Source organism: Salmo salar, unplaced genomic scaffold, assembly GCF_905237065.1.
Source record: "Salmo salar unplaced genomic scaffold, Ssal_v3.1, whole genome shotgun sequence".
Taxonomy (NCBI): domain Eukaryota; kingdom Metazoa; phylum Chordata; class Actinopteri; order Salmoniformes; family Salmonidae; genus Salmo; species Salmo salar.
The window spans coordinates 277,050-297,391 of NW_025550938.1; the positions used below are offsets into that span (position 1 = coordinate 277,050).

General features: G+C 52.0%; 5 non-coding genes and 3 pseudogenes across 5 annotated transcripts; all 8 read left to right on the forward strand.

Annotated features, from left to right (window-relative positions):
• Window positions 1–337: 337 nt before the first annotated feature.
• LOC123740322 (uncharacterized) lies at window positions 338–513 on the forward strand (annotated as a pseudogene).
• A 669-nt stretch (window positions 514–1,182) lies between these two features.
• Window positions 1,183–1,299, forward strand: LOC123740528 (U5 spliceosomal RNA). The gene has a single exon (XR_006768411.1). It is a non-coding gene; the product is annotated as a U5 spliceosomal RNA (small nuclear RNA).
• Window positions 1,300–6,989: 5,690 nt separating this feature from the next.
• LOC123740296 (uncharacterized) lies at window positions 6,990–7,167 on the forward strand (annotated as a pseudogene).
• A 661-nt stretch (window positions 7,168–7,828) lies between these two features.
• Window positions 7,829–7,945, forward strand: LOC123740529 (U5 spliceosomal RNA). Its single transcript, XR_006768412.1, has one exon. It is a non-coding gene; the product is annotated as a U5 spliceosomal RNA (small nuclear RNA).
• A 5,714-nt stretch (window positions 7,946–13,659) lies between these two features.
• Window positions 13,660–13,845, forward strand: LOC123740359 (U2 spliceosomal RNA). The gene has a single exon (XR_006768295.1). It is a non-coding gene; the product is annotated as a U2 spliceosomal RNA (small nuclear RNA).
• A 689-nt stretch (window positions 13,846–14,534) lies between these two features.
• LOC123740530 (U5 spliceosomal RNA) lies at window positions 14,535–14,651 on the forward strand. The gene has a single exon (XR_006768413.1). It is a non-coding gene; the product is annotated as a U5 spliceosomal RNA (small nuclear RNA).
• Window positions 14,652–17,257: 2,606 nt separating this feature from the next.
• LOC123740323 (uncharacterized) lies at window positions 17,258–17,433 on the forward strand (annotated as a pseudogene).
• Window positions 17,434–18,122: 689 nt separating this feature from the next.
• Window positions 18,123–18,239, forward strand: LOC123740531 (U5 spliceosomal RNA). Its single transcript, XR_006768414.1, has one exon. It is a non-coding gene; the product is annotated as a U5 spliceosomal RNA (small nuclear RNA).
• The last annotated feature ends 2,103 nt before the right edge of the window (window positions 18,240–20,342 follow it).

Sequence of the window (20,342 nt, forward strand, 5' to 3'; positions counted from 1 at the left end):
GGAGGGCAGGGTGGTGGATTTGAGTGGGGGCACAAGACACAGAGTGTGGGTGTGCCGGGAATTGTTTTTGTATCTAGGGGAGAGGGGATGGTGGCCGACGGGGGAGCGTCAGGAGTGGAGGAGGCGTCCCCGTCGGTCGGGAGTATAGGGTGAGTGTTTAACTTTGGTTATTTGAAGTGTATGGGTTTTGGTTTGTAGGTGGGAAGGGGAGGGTAGATGCTCTCATGACTTTTGGTTTTTGGGTTTGGTTATTATTGAATAGTTTTGAAATGTTTAATGGAATTTGTGTTTGAATTGATTGATTGTATAAGATTTTGTTGGGTTTTGAACGTAATAAATATATTTTATAAAAAAAAAAAATCTGTTCTTATCAGTTTAATATCTGATACGTCCCCCATCGGGGGACTACATATTAAATGGATTTTTCGAACAGGGAGTCGGAAATGGGGCTTGCTCCGTCCGCTCCACGCATCGACCCGGTATTGCAGTACCTCCGGGAACGGTGCAACACTTTTCTCCCATTGTCAAGGAAAAAGAAATACACCAAGCTATGTAAAACAGCTAGCAGAAGAAGAGAAGGAATGAAAAAGAAGAATCATCCAAACTGAAACAAGTGCGAAGCCCCCTTCATGGGGGTCCCCCGTTTTCCCGCCATTTTACTTAAAAAAAAAATAAAAAAAAAAACATTGGCCAGGAGAGTGTGGTGTGTGTGTGGTGTGTGTGGTTTTTGAGCCCCCAAAAATACAATCACTTCACCAGGATTGTGTGTGTGTGTGTGTGTGTGTGTGTGTGTGTGTGTGTGTGTGTGTGTGTGTGTGTGTGTGTGTTTTGAGCCCCCCAAAAAAATACAATCACTTCACCAGGATTGTGTGTGTGTGTGTGTGTGTGTGTGTGTGTGTGTTTTTGAGCCCCCAAAAAATACAATCACTTCACCAGGATTGTGTGTGTGTGTGTTTTTGAGCCCCCCCAAAAATACAATCACTTCACCAGGATTGTCTATCTGTCTATCTGTCTATCTGTCTATCTGTCTGTCTGTCTGTCTGTCTGTCTGTCTGTCTGTCTGTCTGTGACTTTTTACCCACAGCCCTCGAAAACTTGGAAGAGTGGGTTCGGGGACCACCCGCGGGGACCCGGCCTAGAGTGCACCGTGTGTGTCTCGGGCCCCGACCTCTGACTTCCATACGACTCTGGTTTCTCTTCATTACGCACAAGCCTTTCGCCTTTTACTAAAGACTTCCGTGGAGAGGAACACTTACGAGTTCAACGTATTTTTGGAAGGGCTTTGCTTCTGGCAGAGCCCGGTATCTTGTTTCAAGAGAAATTGACAGAGATGACGCCGAGACTTTTGCTCAGGCGTTTGACTTGAAGCCGGCTGACCGACCGGCGTATTTTTTCCACTCAAAGTAGTCGCTCGGGCAATTGAGTTCAAGCCCGACGATGACTGGTGTATTTGCCGGGCATTGAACAAATAGTCGCACTAGGATTAAAGAGCTAGTGACCTAACGACGCATTAGCGACTTTTAAAAAAAACACACCCGCCTGTCACCAGGGAAGCGTTGGGTGAGGAGGAGCCAACTTTTGCCAAACCGATGAGGTCTGCCGAGGCCCCCGGGGGCCCGGCGGGTGCAGGGGTCAATTTGTGGGTTATCGCTTCTCGGCCTTTTGGCTCAGATCAAGCTTGGTACCGAGGTGCCCCAAAGCCCGCTGAGCCAGAAGGTCGAAGGAAGGCAGGAGGGAGGAAAATTTTATTTTGTTTTTTTTTGGCGGGAATCGGAGTTTTCGGATTTCTTTTTCTTTGGCTTCTTGTTTAAGAGAGCATTTTTGTTGGAAGAGATGGAGCAGCAAAAGCCAATCAGGCAGGTTCCAGGGATTGGCTTGGCCAACACCGTGAGGTTTGCCTGGACGGACAAGGAGACGGAGCCATGGGGACGAGATACGTTTGGGAGAAATATCCTGATGGGCTACCTGAATCTACAGGTTAAAGATGTTCTATGCCTTCAGGGGAACCCGATGGAGAAGGCATATGATGTGACGTTTCATGTGGAGGAGAAGCATGACGATATTATGAAGAAGGTGAGGGAAGGGAAAGGAGCAAGACCCCTGTGCCATTACGAGGTGACCAGCCTGGCAAGGAACAATTTCAGGGTGGTCACCGTCACCATGTACAATCCCCATGTAAAGGATGAGGAGGTGAGGGCCTTTCTGGGGAGATACGTGGAAAACGTCTCCTCAGCGAGGCACCTCAGGGACTCCCTGGGATTCTGGAACGGGAGGAGAGGGTTCCAGGTCCTTCTCAGGGAGGACCCGAAGGGTTTAGGTGGCTACCTCCATCCCCCGGCGATGTTCTCCCTGGGGGCTGACAGGGGGACATTATTCTATGCCCGTCAGCCTCCTTTCTGCAGGCGTTGTATGGCCTATGGTCATATCCTGGCCTCGTGCAACACCAGAAAATGCAAGTTCTGTGGGTCGGGAGAGCACGAGGCCAAGGATTGTGACGAGCCCAAGGCTTGCCACGGGTGTGGCTCGTCAGCACACCTGTGGCGTGAGTGCCCGGCTCGTCAGAGGTCGTACGCGTCTGCGGCTGGAGGGAGAACGGGGGATGGGGGAGAAAGGAAAGTAAGGGCCTGGATGAAGGTAATGGCACAGGGGAAAAGACTGCACGGAAGGAGAAGGACGGGAGGAAGGAGGCTGGAACAGAAGGAGAGGAGGGGAAGGAGGCGGAAGGAACAGAGAAGAAGGAGACTGGGGCAGTGGCGAGAGAGGAGGTGGAGGAGGGAACGGTGGCGGAAATGGAAGGAGAAGCTGAGACGGGACCAGAAGAAGGACCGGAGGAGGAAGAAGGAGTGAAGGAGTGGGGGGACAGCTTGTCGAGCGCCCTTGTTGAAGAGATGCGGGGAATGGTGGAGGAGATAGCGGGGAAGAGGGGTGGTGTCTCCCCGCTACCTCCAACACCAAAGAAGAAAGGGAAGAGGAGGGTGTGCTTGACAGGCTGTGAGAGGGAGGGGGGTGTGGGGGGGGAGGGGGTGGCCAAGCGTGTGATGGGGGAAAGAAGAACGCCCTTGTCCTCGTTATTTTTATCAGCCCCTCAACAGCTGGTGGAGGGTGACTCCCAGGGCGTGGCGCTGGGCTGGGGGTCTGAGGGGGGATCTCAACTCCTGCTTGGGGAGATGGGGTCCCCTGCTCTCGACCTCAGTCCAGCAGCCTACAGGGAGACAGAAACGGAGGGTGTTGGTGGGGAACCCAGGATGCAGGGCACTCCAAGGCCTAACACCATCCCTGCATCCTGGGTTGGAGAGATGGAGGAGGACGGGGGGACGTCAGGAGAGGAGAGGACGTCCCCGCCGGATGAGACGAGGCAGGGGAGCATCGGGTGAGTCTCCTGTTTTTTGGTTAATTTGGGGTTTTCATTTCATTGATGTAAGGTTTTGTAATTTAATTTTTTAAATGACATTTTCTGTTAATATTTTTAGTTTAAATGTAAGGGGTTTGAGGGATTTTGTTAAGAGGAGGGCGGTTTTTAGTTTTTTGGAAGGGGTGGGTTTTGATGTTTGTTTTGTACAGGAGGTTCACCTGAGGGATGGAGGGGATGTCATCAGGTTTAGTAGGGAGTGGGATAAGGGGGAATCAATTTGGGGTATAGGTGGGGTTCACTCTACGGGGGTGGGTATTTTGTTTGGGAATAGGGAGGTTAGAGTAGAGAGCACTTTTGTTGTAATGCAGGGGAGGGTGTTGGGGGTGGATGTCACTTTTAGGGATAGTAGGTATAGGTTAGTGGTGGTGTATGGGCCACAGGTGGCGGCAGACAGGAGGGAGATGGTGGACTGTCTGGCGCCCCTGTGTGTCACAAATAGGCACTTGGTGATAGGTGGGGATTTTAACATAGATTTAGGGTTAGCGGGGGATAGTAGTGCAGGCGCCATCACCGGGCTAATGGCTTGCCATGGTCTGGTTGATGGAGGCCTGCACACTACTCCGACAATGGCGGGTCCCACATGGCGTAACTCTCGGGGGGTTGCGCGGAGGCTCGACTATATTTTTCTATCTAGGTCTTTGGGCCAGTTGTCTGGGCGGCTGTTGCCTGTGTTCTTCTCAGATCACGACGGGGTGCTCCTGCAGGTGGGGTCGCCAGTCTGCCTCTTCGGTAGGGGGTACTGGAAATTAGATCGGGATGTGCTGGAGGAGCAAGCTTTCGTCGACACCTTTTTGGTTTCTTTCGGGGCTTGAAGGCCTCCGGTCCATGTGCGAGGGGGTGTTAGAGTGGTGGGATTTAGTTAAGGTAAGGATTAGGGCTTTTATAATAGGATATTGTAAGAGGAAAAAAAGGGAGGAAAGGAGGGAGGTGGATCGTATCCAAAGGTTGCTCGAACTCGAGTACGAGGCAGGCAACCTCGGCGGGTCGATTGACTGGGAGAGATCCACTGACCTGAAGGCGCAGCTCAGGGAGCTGCAGGAGCGGAAGGCTCGAGCTTTCCTGGAGCGTGCGCATAATGGCTTTTTAGAACATAATGAGACTTGTTCCTCTATGTTCTTTAAGTCGGTTAGGGCCAGACAGAGTAGGAAGATAATGCATGGGGTGAGGAAAGAAGATGGTAGCATAGTTAGAAAACCGGAGGAAATGGTCAGGGTAACAACTGATCATTTCCGAGGTTTATTTAAAGAGAGGGTAATAGATGTAGAGCAGGGAAATGTGTTTTTAGAACACTTGTCCCGGCGATTGCCGGAGGACATTAGAGATGTGATGGAGGCTCAGATCTCCCTCGAGGAGGTTGAGAGTGCTCTCAGGAGGATGGGAAAAGGGAAGGTGCCTGGGATGGATGGGTTGCCGGCCGAGTTTTACCTCAAGTTTTGGGGTATACTTGGACCAGTGGTCCTCGAAGTCTTGAAGGCCATCCTTGAGACGGGGGTCCCGGGGGATCAATGGCGGTCGGTGTGCTGTCACTTCTTTATAAGAAGGGGGAAGCAACTGACCTTGGCAACTGGCGGCCGTTGACCATGCTGTGCGTAGATTACAAGCTACTTGCAAAGGTTTTAGCAGACCGGTTGCGCACAGCCCTTCCCTACGTCGTCCATGAGGATCAGACGTGCGGGGTAGAGGGTCGCTCTATCAGATGGAACCTACAGTTGATCAGGGACTCCATCGCTTGGGTAGAAGATAGGGGGCTGCCTTTAATGGTAGCAGCGCTAGATCAGGCGAAAGCCTTTGATCGCGTGAATAGATCCTTTCTATTCAGGGTGTTAGGTAGATTAGGATTTGGGGAGAAGTTTATAGGATGGATCCGTACTTTATATGTCGGAGCGGGGTGCCGGGTTAGCGTTAACAGTCACTTAGGTGACGTTTTTGACCTCTCGTCTGGGGTCAGGCAGGGATGCCCGCTCTCGGCTCTCCTCTTCGTTCTGTACATGGAGCCTCTGGGGGCTGCCATTAGGGCAGACACAGGGGTGGAGGGCTTGCTGATACCTGGAAGTGGCGGTCTCCGTGTCAAGTTGACGCAGTACGCCGACGACACCTCCTTGCTGCTTTGCAAGGACTCGTGCCTGACAAGGTCCCTTGCCATTATTGGGGACTTCACCCGAGCGTCGGGAGCGGTTCTTAACCACGCGAAGTCTTCCGTTAAGTTTTTCGGAAGATGGAGTGGTAGGACGGATGTGCCCGGAGGGTTATCTCTCTGTAACGGGGCCCTGAGGATTCTCGGGGTCCATTTTGAGACCTCCGGTTCAGCGACGCTGAACTGGAACATGCGCATCGCAGTGGTACAGAGGAAGCTAGCGATGTGGAGGGCTAGGTCTTTGTCTTTTTTAGGCAAGGTCCTGGTTCTAAAGGTGGATGTATTGCCATCTCTATTGTACTTGGCGTACATCTACCCATTGCCGGCTTGTCTGAGGAGGACTCTAGTGAGGCTGGTGTTTCAGTTCATGTGGGGTGGCAGGTACGAGTGGGTCGCCAGGGCACGCATGATCTGTCCCATCGGGGAGGGAGGTAGGGGGGTACCACATCTCCCCCTCAAGCTGGACGCAATTTTTGTTTCATTTTTGTTGACGGAGCTTGCTCAGCCAGTACTACACCCGTCCGGTTACCTCCTGCGGGTGTTCTTCTCGTATCAGGCGAGAAGCGTAATGGTGTGGTCTAACACGGGTCCTCGGGCGGAACAGCTGCCGTGGCACTTTGGCCATGCGGCCAAGTGGCTGCGTGCGCACCCCGAGGTTGAAGTCGCCCGAGTAGGTTTAGACCACAGGCACCTGTACGAGGAGGTTAGACGGGCAGTAAGTCCGGCACCTGTAGTGGGCATCCCGGCGGCGGTCTGGGAGGGAGTGCAGGCGCGGGGCCTGGACAACAGGCTCAAGGACCTGAATTGGTTGAGCCTCCACAAGTGTTTGCCGGTACGCTCCACCATGTACCGGCATAGCTTGGCGCGATCCCCCACCTGTCCAAGACTTTCTTGTGGCAGGGAGGAGACTGTGCGCCATGTCTTTTGGGACTGTGCCATTGCCGGAGTAGTATGGGCAAAGGCACGGGTGTTGTTAGGAAGGGTTAGAGGTGATTTTGTATTGACTTGGGCTAGGTTAGAGAGAGGTGTAGGGAGAGCGAGGGGACGGATAGGGATAGGTTTCTGCTCTGGCTTCTCATGAGCCTCTTTAAGCGGGGGCTGTGGGAAGCCAGGCAGAACATGGTCAAGACAGGGAAAGATTGGGGGGTGGAAGGGATAGTGAGGAGGGTGGAAGGAGATTTGAGAGGGAGGATGAAGAGGGAGGAGAGGAAGTGGGGGCAGCATGCTGCCCGGGAGAGATGGAAGGGGGGATTAGGGCTGGGGTTATTTTAGATTAGGGACGGGAAGATAGGGAAAGTTAGTGTTTAGGATGACGGGGAGGGATGATGCTCCCCTGAGTTTTGTTTTGGGGTTTTTGGTTTGTTTTATAAATTAAAATACCTATTATTTGAGTTTGAAGGAATATATGATTTTGTAAAGAATGAATGGTATTGAACGTAATAAATTATTTTTTCTAAAAAAAAAAAAATCTGTTCTTATCAGTTTAATATCTGATACGTCCCCCATCGGGGGACTACATATTAAATGGATTTTTCGAACAGGGAGTCGGAAATGGGGCTTGCTCCGTCCGCTCCACGCATCGACCCGGTATTGCAGTACCTCCGGGAACGGTGCAACACTTTTCTCCCATTGTCAAGGAAAAGAAATACACCAAAGCTATGTAAAACAGCTAGCAGAAGAAGAGAAGGAATGAAAAAGAAGAATCATCCAAACTGAAACAAGTGCGAAGCCCCCTTCATGGGGGTCCCCCGTTTTCCCGCCATTTTACTTAAAAAAAAAAAAAAAAAAAAAATACATTGGCCAGGAGGGGGTGTGTGTGTGTGTGTGTGTGTGTGTGTGTGTGTGTTTTGAGCCCCCAAAAAAATACAATCACTTCACCAGGATTGTTGTGTGTGTGTGTGTGTGTGTGTGTGTGTGTGTGTGTGTGTGTGTGTGTGTGTGTGTGTTTTGAGCCCCCCCCCAAAAATACAATCACTTCACCAGGATTGTGGGGGTGTGTGTGTGTTTTGAGCCCCCCCAAAAATACAATCACTTCACCAGGATTGTGTGTGTGTGTGTTTTTGAGCCCCCCCAAAAATACAATCACTTCACCAGGATTGTCTGTCTGTCTGTCTGTCTGTCTGTCTGTCTGTCTGTCTGTCTGTCTGTCTGTCTGTCTGTCTGTCTGTGACTTTTTACCCACAGCCCTCGAAAACTTGGAAGAGTGGGTTCGGGGACCACCCGCGGGGACCCGGCCTAGAGTGCACCGTGTGTGTCTCGGGCCCCGACCTCTGACTTCCATACGACTCTGGTTTCTCTTCATTACGCACAAGCCTTTCGCCTTTTACTAAAGACTTCCGTGGAGAGGAACACTTACGAGTTCAACGTATTTTTGGAAGGGCTTTGCTTCTGGCAGAGCCCGGTATCTTGTTTCAAGAGAAATTGACAGAGATGACGCCGAGACTTTTTGCTCAGGCGTTTGACTTGAAGCCGGCTGACCGACCGGCGTATTTTTTTCCACTCAAAGTAGTCGCTCGGGCAATTGAGTTCAAGCCCGACGATGACTGGTGTATTTGCCGGGCATTGAACAAATAGTCGCACTAGGATTAAAGAGCTAGTGACCTAACGACGCATTAGCGACTTTTAAAAAAAAACACACCCGCCTGTCACCAGGGAAGCGTTGGGTGAGGAGGAGCCAACTTTTGCCAAACCGATGAGGTCTGCCGAGGCCCCCGGGGGCCCGGCGGGTGCAGGGGTCAATTTGTGGGTTATCGCTTCTCGGCCTTTTGGCTCAGATCAAGCTTGGTACCGAGGTGCCCCAAAGCCCGCTGAGTCAGAAGGTCGAAGGCCGGAGGGAGTAAGAAGGAAAGCCAGTTAAGTTATTTTTCAACTTGGTTTCCGTTTTTTTCCGTGAGGAGATGGCGAACAACAGTAGCGCAGGGTCGGTCCCCAGGACTGGACTTAAGAACACAATCCGTTTCGCTTGGAAGAAGGAAGAAGATACACGCTTGCCAAGAGATTCCTTTGGAAGAACCGTTTTGATGGGGGCCCTGAAAGTCAAAGTCCCAGAGGTTATGTGTCTGCAGGGAAATGCTATGGAGGAAGCATATGACGTGACCTTTCATACAGAAGGTATGTGCGACATTATAATGGACAGAGCCAAAGCGGCTGCTGGAGAGAAGCCATTGTCCTTTTTCAATGTAACATGTCTGTCTAAGACCAATTTCAGAACTATTAATGTACATATGTACAATCCTCATGTAACGGATATCGCCATAGGGGCATTTCTGGGCCGTTTTTGTGACGTCACATCAGGGGCAAGATATGTGAAGGACTCTTTGGGATTCTGGAATGGCCGCCGTCAGTTCCAGGTGCTCCTTAGGCCGGATAAGGAAGGGTTTGATGGCTTCCTACATCCCCCCGGCGGTCTTTTCTCTGGGTTCGGACAGGGGGATGCTCTTTTACACCCGTCAACCCCCTTTCTGTAAGAAATGTAGGGAGTATGGGCACGTTACAGCTGCCTGCAGTACAGGGAGATGCAGGTTTTGCAAATCGGGGGAGCATGAGGCAAAGGACTGTAGGGAGCCGAAGGAATGCCACGGGTGTGGTAGTAGGCTGCACCTGTTCCGGGACTGTCCGTCCCGTCGGCAGTCATATGCCGAGGCGACGGCAGGCAGAAAGGAAGGAGGAGACTCTGTGGGGGAACATCTGCAAAGAAGGGACCCTGGGTCTAGCAAGAAAGACCCAGAGAAGAAGGAGCAGGAGAGACCATCCTCACCAACGCCCACTCCACGTGCAAGGGCCGGGAAAGAGGTGACATCAGGGCCGTCAGTGAAAGGAGGTGAGGGGTCCGCTATCCAGAAGCCGGAGGTGGAGGAGGCGGGTGGAGGAATGGAGAGCATGGGATCATTACTTGATGGGGTGGAGGGGCTTGGGGCCCTGGTAGAAATGGTGGAAAATCTTCCGGTGTTGGGGTCAAGGGCAGGGGAGTGGGCCTCAGACTCTGGTGTGCCGCTCGAACTCGGGCAGGATGGGAAGGAATCGTCAGTAGGGAGGGTGATCCCGGAACTGGAGCAGGAACCCTACGTCGGCAAGAAGAAGAGGACGAAGCGGAAGGGTGATGTGCAGAAAGAGGTGGGAGGCATAGGGGAAGGGGCAGGCAAGCGTGCGATGGGGGTTAAAGACAGTGCCGCTGATGTGGCCCCCCTGTCCTCACAGGACTCATCCCTCCCTTTACCCCTAGAGGAAATGGACATGACGACCGCTACTCTATCTCTGCATCCTGGGGATGGAGGGTCGCAAGGCTGTTCAGAGAAGCCGGAAACCTCCATCCCCAACCCTTTCCCGGCTTCATGGGCAGATGACTTGGGGGTCTTAGAGGAAGGGGGAGACAGAGTGTCCCAAGTTGTGCGCAAGCAGGTGGGCTCATCTGAGGAGGATCTGTATCCTTCGGATGAGGGGAGCATTTTTACTTCCCTGTCGGAGGAGATGGAGCGGGGGAGCATCGGGTGAGCCTCTTGTTTTGTTTTTTGTTATTAGTAGGTTGTTGTTAATGTTTTCATTATGGATAAAATTACTTTTGTTAGTTTAAATGTAAGGGGTTTGAGGGATAGGATAAAAAGAAGGGCGGTGTTTAGTTATTTAGAGGGTGTGGGGTTTGATTTTTGTTTTTACAGGAGGTTCACCTAAGGGATGGGGGGGATGTTGTGAGGTTTAAGAGGGAGTGGGATAAAGGGGAATCAGTTTGGGGTATAGGGGGGTTCACTCTTCGGGGGTAGGGATCTTGTTTGGGAATAGGGAGGTAAAAGTTGAGGATACTTTTGTTGTTATGCAGGGGAGGGTTTTGGGGGTGGATGTCACATTAAGAGATTGTAGGTATAGATTAGTTGGGGTGTACGGACCACAGGTGGCGGCAGACAGGAGGGAGATGGTGGACTGTCTGACGCCCCTGTGTGTCACAAATAGGCAGTTGGTGATAGGGGGGGGACTTTAATATAGATTTAGGGGTAGGGGGGACAGCAGTGCAGGCGCCATCACCGGGCTAATGGCTTGCCATGGTCTGGTTGATGGTGGCCTGCACACTACTCCGAAAATGGCCGGTCCCACTTGGCGCAACTCCAGGGGGGTTGCGCGGAGGCTTGACTATATTTTTCTATCCAGGTCCTTGGGTCAGTTGTCTGGTCGGCTGTTGCCTGTGTTCTTTTCAGATCACGACGGGGTGCTCCTGCAGGTGAGTTCTCCAGTCTGCCTCTTCGGTAGGGGGTATTGGAAGTTAGATCGGGAGGTGCTGGATGAGCAAGCCTTTGTTAATGCCTTTATTGGTGTGTTTCGGGGTTTGAGGGCCTCCGGTCCATGTGCGAGGGGTGTTGGAGTGGTGGGACTTAGTCAAGGTAAGGATTAGGATCTTTATTATAGGATATTGTAAGAGGAGAAAAAGGGAGGAAAGGAGGGAGGTGGATCATATCCATAGGTTGCTCGAACTCGAGTACGAGGCAGGCAACCTCGGCGGGTCGGTCGACTGGGAGAGATCCACTGCCCTGAAGGCGCAACTCAGGGAGCTGCAGGAGCGGAAGGCTCGAGCTTTCCTGGAGCGTGCGCATAGCGGCTTTTTAGAACATAACGAGACTTGTTCCACAATGTTCTTTAAGTCGGTTAGGGATAGACAGAGTAGAAAGGTAATGTACGGGGTTAGGAAAGAAGATGGTAGTGTAGCTAGAGAGCCGGAGGAGATGGTCAGAGTAACAACTGATCATTTCCGAAGTTTCTTTAAGGAGAGGGAAGTAGATGTAGAGCAGGGAAATGTGTTTTTAGAACACTTGTCCCGGCGATTGCGGGAGGACATTAGAGAAGCGATGGAGGCTCAGATCTCCCTAGAAGAGGTTGAGAGCGCCCTTAGGAGGATGGGAAAAGGGAAGGTACCTGGGATGGATGGGCTGCCGGCCGAGTTTTACCTCAAGTTTTGGGGGATACTCGGACCGGTGGTCCTCGAAGTCTTGAAGGCCATTCTCGAGACGGGGTTCCCGGGGGGATCAATGACCGTCGGTGTGCTGTCACTTCTTCACAAGAAGGGGGACGCCACAGACCTTGGCAACTGGCGGCCATTGACCATGCTGTGTGTAGACTACAAGATACTTGCAAAGGTCCTAGCGGATCGGTTGCGCACAGCCCTTCCCTACGTCGTTCATGAGGATCAGACGTGCGGGGTAGAGGGCCGCTCTATCAGGTGGAACCTGCAGTTGATTAGGGACTCCATCGCTTGGGTAGAAGATAGAGGTCTGCCTTTAATGGTAGCAGCGCTTGATCAGGCGAAAGCCTTTGATCGCGTGAATAGATCTTTTCTTTTCAGAGTATTAGGTAGATTAGGATTTGGGGAAAAGTTCATAGGATGGATCCGTACTTTATATGTCGGAGCGGGGTGCCGGGTTAGCGTAAACGGTCACATGGGTGACGTTTTTGACCTCTCGTCAGGGGTCAGGCAGGGGTGCCCGCTCTCGGCTCTCCTCTTCGTACTGTACATGGAGCCTCTGGGGGCTGCCATTAGGGCAGACACAGGGGTGGAAGGCTTGTTAATCCCTGGAAGTGGCGGTCTGCGCGTTAAGGTGACGCAGTACGCCGACGACACTTCCTTGCTGCTTTGCAAGGACTCGTGCTTGACAAGGTCCCTTGCCATTATTGGGGACTTCACCCGAGCGTCGGGAGCGGTTCTTAACCACGCAAAGTCTTCCGTTAAGTTTTTCGGAAGATGGCGTGGTAGGACGGATGTGCCCGGGGGGTTATCTCTCTGTAACGGGGCCCTGAAGATTCTCGGGGTTCATTTTGAGACCTCCGGCTCAGCGACGCTGAACTGGAACATGGGCATCGCAGTGGTACAGAGGAAGCTAGCGATGTGGAGGGCTAGGTCGTTGTCTTTTGTAGGCAAGGTCCTGGTCCTCAAGGTGGATGTATTGCCGTCTCTTTTATATTTGGCGTACATCTACCCATTGCCGGCTTGTCTGAGGAGGCCTCTAGTGAGGCTAGTGTTTCAGTTCATGTGGGGTGGCAGGTACGAGTGGGTCGCCAGGGCACGCATGCTTTGCCCCATCGGGGAGGGAGGTAGGGGGGTACCACACTTCCCCCTCAAGCTGGACTCAATTTTTGTTTCTTTTTGTTGACAGAGCTTGCTCATCCGGTAGTACACCCGTCCGGTTACCTCCTGCGGGTGTTCTTCTCATACCAGGCGAGAAGCGTAATGGTGTGGTCTAACACGGGTCCTCGGGCGGAACAGCTGCCGTGGCACTTTGGGCACGCGGCCAAGTGGTTACGTGCGCACCCCGAGGTTGAAGTTGCCCGAGTAGGTTTAGACCACAAGCACCTGTACGAGGAGGTCAGACAGGGAGGGTGTCCGACACCTGTGGTGGGTATCCCGGAAGTGGTCTGGGAGGGAGTGCAGGCGCGGGGTCTGGACAACAGGCTCAAGGACCTGAATTGGTTGAGCCTCCATAAGTGTTTGCCGGTGCGTTCCATTATGTACCGGCATAGCTTGGCGCGATCCCCCACCTGCCCAAGACCATCTTGTGGTGGGGAGGAGACAGTGCGCCATGCCTTTTGGGACTGTGCCTTTGCCGGAGTAGTGTGGGCTAGGGCACGGGTGTTGTTAGGTAAGGTAAGAGGGGATTTTATTTTGTCGTGGGCTCGGGTAGAGAGAGGAGTAGGGAGAGCGAGGGGGACGGAAAGGGACAGATTTCTACTATGGCTTCTCATAAGCCTCTTTAAACGGGGGCTGTGGGAAGCCAGACAGAACATGGTAAAGACAGGGAGAGATTGGGGAGTGGAGGGGATAGTGAGGAGGGTGGAAGAAAATGTGAGGGGGAGGATGAAGAGGGAGGAGAGGAAGTGGGGGCAGCATGCAGCCCGGGAGAGGTGGAAGGGGGGTTTAGGACTGTGGTAAAGGGAATAGGGAAAAGGAATAAGATAGGTATGGGGAGATAGGGAAATATAGAGATTTAGGAATCTAGTTTATGTGGGTGTTGAGGGGGAGGGAAGATGCTCCCCTGATTTGTAATTTGGGTTTCATTTGTTTTGAAATTTCAAATGCCTTGTGTTGAGTTTAATGGAAGTGATGATTATGATTGTTGATGGGTTGTTTATTATGCTTATGGTTTTGAACAGTAATAAAATCTTTTAATCATCTGTTCTTATCAGTTTAATATCTGATACGTCCCCCATCGGGGGACTACATATTAAATGGATTTTTCGAACAGGGAGTCGGAAATGGGGCTTGCTCCGTCCGCTCCACGCATCGACCCGGTATTGCAGTACCTCCGGGAACGGTGCAACACTTTTCTCCCATTGTCAAGGAAAAAGAAATACACCAAGCTATGTAAAACAGCTAGCAGAAGAAGAGAAGGAATGGAAAAGAAGAATCATCCAAACTGAAACAAGTGCGAAGCCCCTTCATGGGGGTCCCCCGTTTTCCCGCCATTTTACTTAAAAAAAAAAAAAAAAAAAAATACATTGGCCAGGAGTGTGTGTGTGTGTGTGTGTGTGTGTGTGTGTGTGTGTGTGTGTGTGTTTTTGAGCCCCCCAAAAAATACAATCACTTCACCAGGATTGTGTGTGTGTGTGTGTGTGTGTGTGTGTGTGTGTGTGTGTGTGTGTGTGTGTGTGTGTGTTTTGAGCCCCCCAAAAAATACAATCACTTCACCAGGATTGTGTGTGTGTGTGTGTGTGTGTGTGTGTGTGTGTGTTTTTGAGCCCCCCAAAAATACAATCACTTCACCAGGATTGTGTGTGTGTGTGTGTTTTTGAGCCCCCCCAAAAATACAATCACTTCACCAGGATTGTCTATCTGTCTATCTGTCTATCTGTCTGTCTGTCTGTCTGTCTGTCTGTCTGTCTGTCTGTCTGTCTGTCTGTGACTTTTTACCCACAGCCCTCGAAAACTTGGAAGAGTGGGTTCGGGGACCACCCGCGGGGACCCGGCCTAGAGTGCACCGTGTGTGTCTCGGGCCCCGACCTCTGACTTCCATACGACTCTGGTTTCTCTTCATTACGCACAAGCCTTTCGCCTTTTACTAAAGACTTCCGTGGAGAGGAACACTTACGAGTTCAACGTATTTTTGGAAGGGCTTTGCTTCTGGCAGAGCCCGGTATCTTGTTTCAAGAGAAATTGACAGAGATGACGCCGAGACTTTTTGCTCAGGCGTTTGACTTGAAGCCGGCTGACCGACCGGCGTATTTTTTCCACTCAAAGTAGTCGCTCGGGCAATTGAGTTCAAGCCCGACGATGACTGGTGTATTTGCCGGGCATTGAACAAATAGTCGCACTAGGATTAAAGAGCTAGTGACCTAACGACGCATTAGCGACTTTTAAAAAAAACACACCCGCCTGTCACCAGGGAAGCGTTGGGTGAGGAGGAGCCAACTTTTGCCAAACCGATGAGGTCTGCCGAGGCCCCCCGGGGGCCGAGCGGGTGCAGGGGTCAATTTGTGGGTTATCGCTTCTCGGCCTTTTGGCTCAGATCAAGCTTGGTACCGAGGTGCCCCAGAGCTCGCTGAGCCAAAAGGTCGGAGATAGGAGGGCGGTAGTTTTTTTGGTTTTGAGAGGAAAATAGTTTTTGTTTTCCAGTTTTTGGCTTCTTTTGAAAGAGAGTTGGTGTGGTATTAAGAAGCGTGTCATTAGCCTGGACGGAAATGGCACGCTACAAGGGGGTGCCAGGAATAGGCATGGCAAACACGGTGCGTTTTGCTTGGAGGGATAAAGATATGGAGCAGTTCGGGAGAGAGACCTTTGGGAGGACAATTCTCATGGGGACCCTGGAACTTGAAGTAAAGGACGTGCTATGCCTCCAAGAGAATTTGATGGAGGGTGCCTATGATGTGACGTTGCACACAGGAGGATATGCACGAGAAGGTAATGAGGAGGGTGAGAGAGGTGGAGAAGCGAGAGGCCCCTGTGCCATTACCAGGTGACCAGCCTGGCGAAGAACAATTTCAGGGTGGTCACAGTGACCATGTTTAACCCACATGTGAAGGATGAGGACGTGAGGGCCTTTCTGGGGCGCTATATGGACAATGTCTCAAGGCAAGGCTCCTCAGGGACTCCCTGGGGTTCTGGAATGGCAGGCGGGGTTTCCAGGCACTCCTCAGAGAGGACCCAAAGGGTTGGGTGGCTACCTCCATCCTCCGGCGATGTTCTCCCTGGGGGCTGACAGGGGACGTTGTACTATGCCCGTCAGCCTCCGTTCTGCAGGCGCTGTATGGCCTATGGTCATATCCTCGCCTCGTGCGGCACAAAGAAGTGCAGGTATTGTGGATCTGCGGAGCACGAGGCGAGGGACTGTGACGCGCCGAAGGCATGTCACGGGTGTGGTATGTTAACGCACCTGTGGCGTGAATGCCCGGCGCGTCAGAGGTCATACGCGTCTGCAGCTGGGGGGGGAGCGAGAGCCGGGGATGGGGGTAGGAGGGACCAAGAACCAAGTACTGGAACAGAGAGAGCGGACACACGGGTGGAAGAGGAAGAGGAGGAGAAAACGGAAGCGGGAGGAGAAAAAGAAAAAGAAGACAACAGCATAGTGGAAACGGAAGGGCAGGAGGCTGAAGGAGAGCAGGAGGAGGAAGGAGACAGGAGAGTGAAGGGGCCAGAGAAGACGGCTGTGGAGAGGAAGGAGACGGAGAAGGCAACAGAGAGGGAGGAGACTGGGAAGACGGCGGTGGAGAAGAAAGAGACAGAAAGGAAGGAGACAGGGAAGACGGCGGTGGAGAAGAAAGAGACAGAAAGGGGAGGAGACAGGGAAGAAGGTGGTGGAGAAGAAAGAGACAGAAAGGAAGGAGACAGGGAAGAAGGTGGTGGAGAAGGAAAAGACAGAAAGGAAGGAGATAGGGAAGAAGGTGGTGGAGAAGAAAGAGACAGAAAAGAAGGAGACAGGGAAGAAGGTGGTGGAGAAGAAAGAGACAGAAAGGAAGGAGACAGGGAAGAAGGTGGTGGAGAAGAAAGAGACAGAAAGGAAGGAGACAGGGAAGAAGGTGGTGGAGAAGGAAAAGACAGAAAGGGAGGAGACAGAGAAGGTAGTTGTGGCGGGACCAGTAGGAGAAGGAGTGAAGGAGTGGGGGGACAGTAAAGAGGTGAAATCACGGGTGGAGGTGGAGAAGGAGGCAAGCTATGAAAACTTTTTGCCTTTTACTCCACCATACAAGAGGTCGAAAAGAGGGGAGCGCTCAAGGAGGATGGGTGGTAAAAGAGGGAGGGGGGCAGATCAGGGGGGAGGGGAGGTGGAGGTTGCAGGGCCCTCGTGGGCTCCCTCTTCCTTCACCTTTACACCCCTGTCTGAGCTTGACCTTACAGGCATGGCCCAGGATTGGGCGATGGAGGGAGGCTTAAGCTCCCTGTTTGGGCTCGTGGGGTCCCCGGGCCGGAGTCAGGAGGAGGGCAGGGTGGTAGACCTAAGTGTGGGGTACGGGACGCAGGGTGAGCGTGTGTCGGGCGCTGTTACCGCATCCAGGGGAGAGGGGATGGCGGCCGACGGGGAGCGTCAGGAGTGGAGAAGGCGTCCCCGTCGGTCGGGATGGGGTGAGTTTTTCTTTGATTTTTGGTGTAGGTTTTGGTTTGTAGATGGGAAGGGGAGGGAAAATGCTCCCATGACTTTTGGTTTTTGGGTTTGGTTATTATTGAATAGTTTTGAAATGTTTAATGGAATTTGTGTTTGAATTGATTGATTGTATAAGATTTTGTTGGGTTTTGAACGTAATAAATATATTTTATAAAAAAAAAAAATCTGTTCTTATCAGTTTAATATCTGATACGTCCCCCATCGGGGGACTACATATTAAATGGATTTTTCGAACAGGGAGTCGGAAATGGGGCTTGCTCCGTCCGCTCCACGCATCGACCCGGTATTGCAGTACCTCCGGGAACGGTGCAACACTTTTCTCCCATTGTCAAGGAAAAAGAAATACACCAAGCTATGTAAAACAGCTAGCAGAAGAAGAGAAGGAATGGAAAAAGAAGAATCATCCAAACTGAAACAAGTGCGAAGCCCCCTTCATGGGGGTCCCCGTTTTCCCGCCATTTTACTTAAAAAAAAAAAAAAAAAAAAACATTGGCCAGGAGAGTGTGTGTGTGTGTGTGTGTGTGTGTGTGTGTGTGTGTGTGTGTGTGTGGGTTTTGAGCCCCCCAAAAATACAATCACTTCACCAGGATTGTGTGTGTGTGTGTGTGTGTGTGTGTGTGTGTGTGTGTGTGTGTGTGTGTGTGTGTTTTGAGCCCCCCCAAAAATACAATCACTTCACCAGGATTGTGTGTGTGTGTGTGTGTGTGTGTGTGTGTGTTTTGAGCCCCCCCCAAAAAATACAATCACTTCACCAGGATTGTGTGTGTGTGTGTGTTTTTGAGCCCCCCCAAAAATACAATCACTTCACCAGGATTGTCTATCTGTCTATCTGTCTATCTGTCTATCTGTCTATCTGTCTGTCTGTCTGTCTGTCTGTCTGTCTGTCTGTCTGTGACTTTTTACCCACAGCCCTCGAAAACTTGGAAGAGTGGGTTCGGGGACCACCGCGGGGACCCGGCCTAGAGTGCACCGTGTGTGTCTCGGGCCCCGACCTCTGACTTCCATACGACTCTGGTTTCTCTTCATTACGCACAAGCCTTTCGCCTTTTACTAAAGACTTCCGTGGAGAGGAACACTTACGAGTTCAACGTATTTTTGGAAGGGCTTTGCTTCTGGCAGAGCCCGGTATCTTGTTTCAAGAGAAATTGACAGAGATGACGCCGAGACTTTTGCTCAGGCGTTTGACTTGAAGCCGGCTGACCGACCGGCGTATTTTTTCCACTCAAAGTAGTCGCTCGGGCAATTGAGTTCAAGCCCGACGATGACTGGTGTATTTGCCGGGCATTGAACAAATAGTCGCACTAGGATTAAAGAGCTAGTGACCTAACGACGCATTAGCGACTTTTAAAAAAAACACACCCGCCTGTCACCAGGGGAAGCGTTGGGTGAGGAGGAGCCAACTTTTGCCAAACCGATGAGGTCTGCCGAGGCCCCGGGCACCGGCGGGTGCAGGGGTCAATTTGTGGGTTATCGCTTCTCGGCCTTTTGGCTCAGATCAAGCTTGGTACCGAGGTGCCCCAAAGCCCGCTGAGCCAAAAGGTCGAAGGAAGCCCGGAGGGAGGAAAGTTTTTGTTTTTGAGTCACTTTTGAAGAGAGCCTTATTTTCTGTAAGGAATGGAGGGAAATGAGCGGAGCAGGTCGGTTCCGGGGATCGGATTGGCCAACACGTTGAGATTCGTGTGGAAGGACAAAGCGGTGGAGCAATTTGGGAGGGAGACATTCGGGAGAACTATCTTGATGGGTGCGCTCAAGATTGGAGTAAAGGATGTCTTCTGCCTCCAGGGGAATCCAATAGAGGGAGGTTTTGATGTGACATTGTACACAGAAAAACAACATGAGGACACGATGTTCAGAAGGCAAGGGAATTGGAGGAAGTGAAGCCTATGTGCTTCTATGCAGTGACGAACCTGGCGAAGACTAATTTTAGAGTGGTGACGGTTACGATGTATAACCCATACGTGAAAGAAGAGGAGGTGAGGGCCTTCCTGGGGAGGTATATGGATAACGTCTCCTCAGGAAGGCACCTCAAGGATTCACTCGGGTTTTGGACTGGGAGGAGAGCATATCAAGCTCTTCTCAGGGAGGACCCAAAGGGCTTGGGTGGCTACCTCCATCCTCCGGCGATGTTCTCCCTGGGGGCTGACAGGGGACGTTGTATTATGCCCGTCAGCCTCCGTATTGCAGGCGTTGTATGGCCTATGGTCATATCCTCGCCTCGTGCAGTACAAAGAAGTGCAGGTACTGTGGATCTGCGGAGCACGAGGCGAGGGACTGTGACGCGCCGAAGGCATGTCACGGGTGTGGCATGCTAACGCACCTGTGGCGTGAATGCCCGGCGCGTCAGAGGTCATACGCGTCTGCAGCTGGGGGGGAGCGAGAGCCGGGGATGGGGGAAGAAGAGGAGGGGACAAAGAAACAAGAACTGGCACAGAGGAAACGGACACACGGCGGGAGAAGAGGAGGACAGAGCGACAGTAGAAGAAGAAGAGGAAAAGGAAGAAGTGGACATGGTGGAAACGGAGGGGCGGGAGGCTGAAGGAGAGGAGGAGCAGGAGGCTGAAGGAGAGAAGGAGCAGGAGGAGGAAGGAGACAAGAGAGTGGAGGGGCCGGAGAAGACGGCGGTGGAGAGGAAGGAGATGGAGAAGGGAACAGAGAGGGAGGAGATAGAGAAGACGGCGGTGGAGAAGAAAGAGACAGAAAGGAAGGAGACAGGGAAGAAGGTGGTGGAGAAGAAAGAGACAGAAAGGAAGGAGACAGGGAAGAAGGTGGTGGAGGAGAAAGAGACAGAAAGAAAGGAGACTGGGAAGACGGCGGTGGAGAAGAAAGAGACAGAAAGGAAGGAGACAGGGAAGAAGGTGGTGGAGGAGAAAGAGACAGAAAGGAAGGAGAGAGGGAAGAAGGTGGTGGAGGAGAAAGAGACAGAAAGGAAGGAGACAGGGAAGAAGGTGGTGGAGGAGAAAGAGACAGAAAGGAAGGAGACAGGGAAGAAGGTGGTGGAGAAGAAAGAGACAGAAAGGAAGGAGACAGGGAAGAAGGTGGTGGAGAAGAAAGAGACAGAAAGGGAGGAGAAAGAGAAGGCAGTGGTGGCGGGACCAGTAGGAGAAGGAGTGAAGGAGTGGGGGGACAGTAAAGAGGTGAGATCACGGGTGGAGGAGCTGAGGGAGATGGTGGGGGCTGGGACAAGTATGAAAAGCGAGGGGGGTTTGACGAAAGAATGTTCCCTGGC